At 23.5% G+C, this 3,403-nt stretch overlaps 2 protein-coding genes across 3 annotated transcripts in view; both read left to right on the top strand.

The window, feature by feature from the left end:
• Positions 1 to 3,403, top strand: part of LOC126899802 (uncharacterized protein DDB_G0289917-like) — a 145,235-nt gene that overhangs the window by 77,669 nt on the left and 64,163 nt on the right. The gene's annotated exons all lie outside the window — the stretch shown is intronic.
• LOC126899795 (uncharacterized) overlaps positions 2,136 to 3,403 on the top strand; it is a 7,776-nt gene continuing 6,508 nt past the window's right edge. Inside the window, exon 1 of the mRNA XM_050675000.1 lies at positions 2,136 to 2,217. The gene's annotated coding sequence lies outside the window, so the exon portion shown is untranslated. The remainder of the gene's footprint in view (positions 2,218 to 3,403) is intronic.

The raw sequence follows: 3,403 nt of genomic DNA, 5'->3' as shown, positions 1-3,403 counted from the left end.
GAACATAATAAGGTTGTATTAATATTGAAGAATTTTTTTTTATTTTGTCCTATTATATGTTGTTGAAATTCATTTTAACCTTTTTTTTATAATTTTCTAATAATTAAAAAAATTAATTAAGATCTGAAAATTTCAATCACACCATATTTTTACACGCTAGAAGTTACTAGAATTGACTGCTAAGCTTTCTATTAAAATTATCTATGACGATATAACTGCAAAAAAAAACAGTAACGAACGAAATCGTGAACCTTTCTCATAAATATACTAATAATAGTAATTATACATGTTTCTAATCACATATCAATCTAAACAATACCATTTTTTAAAACTTCATAAAATTTACAATTTAATGATGGTAATTTAAAATATTTATATTGAACCTAAAAAAAAGTTCTGTTATTAAATTCAACGTTTTAAAAATAAATTTTCGTAAAATCAACTTTAAGAGACTCAAAAATTGGTGTAACATGATGTCATCTCTTTTTGGAGGCTACATAATATTATTGTACATTTGTAACACTGTTTAATTTCTACTCCGCCATATTTATTGAATGTTGTAATTAAAAAACACATTTGTTTATTCATTTCTACGTCTTGTAATCCTGTCGAAGCACGTAAGTATTTATCCTGTCAATTTTAATTACATTTAAATTATTTTTAACTTTGTTTGAAATCATCGATATTTTCCTTTTAATTGATTTTTAATTAATTAAACTTTCTTTTCTGAAAATTAAATTCTATTCTGTTTATGTTAATATTTAAATATAAATTCTAGCCGTTCCATTTATATTGGCCATACTTGAAAATAAGTAGTCTGAACTCACGTAAAACCCAACAAATAAATTGTTCGATATCATGTAAAACTTTGATAATAGTTTGAGAAAATACTTTTCATTTTAATATGTGAAAAGTACTATTGATATTAGGTATATTTTGATCCAGCTCTCGCTGGACATCTCTCGACATTATGAAATTAAATTTTTGGATAACAAGAGTTTGATATTTAAATACTAAATAATATATTAACTAATTTTTCAATAGACTTCTGAAAAATCATTAATATTGACTTGCATCAGTTTTACTCTTACTCCCATATATTTATTAGAAATTGACTCTACTGTTCCATGTTTTCTTATAATCTGTATAATATTTACTATAAAAGTCTTTATTAATTATCTAATTTTTCAATAATTCATAAGGAAATTTAAACTTAATTGTAACTAGAATAAAATTTTCAAAAGGCTAAATTTATTATTCTCCACACCATGAAAAATATTTTATATATAACAAAAAGTGTAATTTTCTACATTTTTGAGCTGTCCAAGGACCTTCAGCTTTCTATACATAATAAGTTTAATTTTTTTTTTAAGTATTAATATATATTATTAGTAGTAATAATTATGAAATAACATATTCATTAGGTAAATTTATACACAATTTTCATTTTAAAATATTCTTTACCTGTAAAAATGTTGAATTAATATCAAAACATTAGCCTGTCATAGCAAAACATGACAATTAAAAACCATGTCTCATAAAAAATTTACTAACAAAGAAAATGGCTTATTTAATATGTTATATTTAAAGGAAATTAAAAATATCAAATATGATGAATTCAAACAACAAAAGTATAAGCAAATTTAAGATTTCAAAAATATTGATTAAATACTGTTTTTTTTTTACAGATAATTGCAAGTCTATAAAGCTTTAAAAAAAAATTGTATTTTTGGTTTATGGTTATAAGCTATATTACAATATATGAAANAAAAGCTCTGTTTATAATTTTTTTTATGTAATAACTATTTATAATTTGTTAGAAAAATAATTTATATGAAGTAAATTAATTTTGTTTTCAGATTTTAGTGGAAGGAAGATGCAATATTTTAAATGTTTATAATGGAATCCAGGAGCAAAAAACAAATTTCATGGATCAAGTAAGGTGTATTTTATTGAATCAAATTGTAAATGTTACAGATGTGAATTCAGACATTATTCTAAAAGTTTGTAAGAAATTAGGTTTTAATTTTAATAAAAAGTCCAAGATTCAGAAAACTTTGATCATAGAAAAAGTAAGGTTAAGCATATCTAGAATTATTAATGAATTTAAAACTACTGTATTGAAAAATAATATTGCAAATTATGCAACAAATAAAAGAATTAAATAAAAATGAATTGGTGGAAAAATGTGTGATTGAAAATTCTAATATTCAAGAGGTAATTATTCATAAATAATAAAATGATATTAATACTAATTTTTCTATATTTCAATGGTAACTTGATATGACTTGAAAAATTCCAATTAAAAAAATCATAACATTAAAAAAAAAAATCTTTTGTAGTATTTATTTGATTTAAATATCCAAATAAATAAATTATGATATTATTTGTAATATAACTTCCATTGCCAACTTATTGATATGAAAATTTTCATAAAAATATTAGTTTTATGCACAATTTTGTAGAGTGTGCTTGTTTCAAATAAGAATTATTAATATCTTTGCTTTACGAGGTCAAATTAAATTATGACTAATTTTTAAATTTTAATAAATAATTAAAATTAATTGAGGGGTAGGCCTATCAAAAAAATATTTTTTTTTAATCAGCTATCTTTGCAAACCCATTAATTCGAAATTAGTTATAATAATTTTGTTATATTTTAGCATGACAATTTGCTTAATAATGATGATAATCTGGATGTGATGTCTGTGACAAATATGGTTCATGATGAATTTATTGATACTAATATGGAAGAAATAAACTGTAGTATTGAAAGTAACTTAAGTATTAAACTTTTGCAAAATAATGCCGTGATTGATGATTCATCTAAAAATGTTATGAATAATGAAGAGTATTATGTATTAAATACACCAGACTATGAATATGTTGATGAAAATTGTATTCGAGTTGTTGAGGAACCTGAAATTACCGTAATACCTTCATCTGAGAAAATACCAACCGAATCGCATACAACAATGAGTAATTCATTTATTACACCTCCTAAAAAAATATTTAATATGGACAGCTGTCCAACAAGCCAATTGTGGAATAACGAGAAATTCATTGCAGCATCAAATATCAATACTAAAGACTTTTTTGTCACACCTTCAAGAAAGAATATATTGAGCAAGGACAAATGTCAAAAAAGGTTATTTTGCGATGATGAGGTTATCAGCCGTCCGGAAATGATAAGTTTGCTGAGAAATAAAGGTGAACTAAGAGGACTAGATATAAGTCCAGTCAAAAGTCCTTTGAAAAGATTAAGGGAAAGAAATTTGAACATATGTCAAGAATTTGGTCTCCCCAAAGGTACAATAAATGTATCGCCCAAGTCTTTAAGAAGTAAATATGAGGCGTGCAATTTTAAAGAAGGAGTTTTTTTCATACCACCAGAAGAATGGAA

Source organism: Daktulosphaira vitifoliae, unplaced genomic scaffold (assembly GCF_025091365.1).
Source record: "Daktulosphaira vitifoliae isolate Bord-2020 unplaced genomic scaffold, ASM2509136v1 Scaffold_2, whole genome shotgun sequence".
Taxonomy (NCBI): domain Eukaryota; kingdom Metazoa; phylum Arthropoda; class Insecta; order Hemiptera; family Phylloxeridae; genus Daktulosphaira; species Daktulosphaira vitifoliae.
Note: the sequence above shows the minus strand (reverse complement) of the source record. Positions and strands in the feature narration are given on the sequence as shown.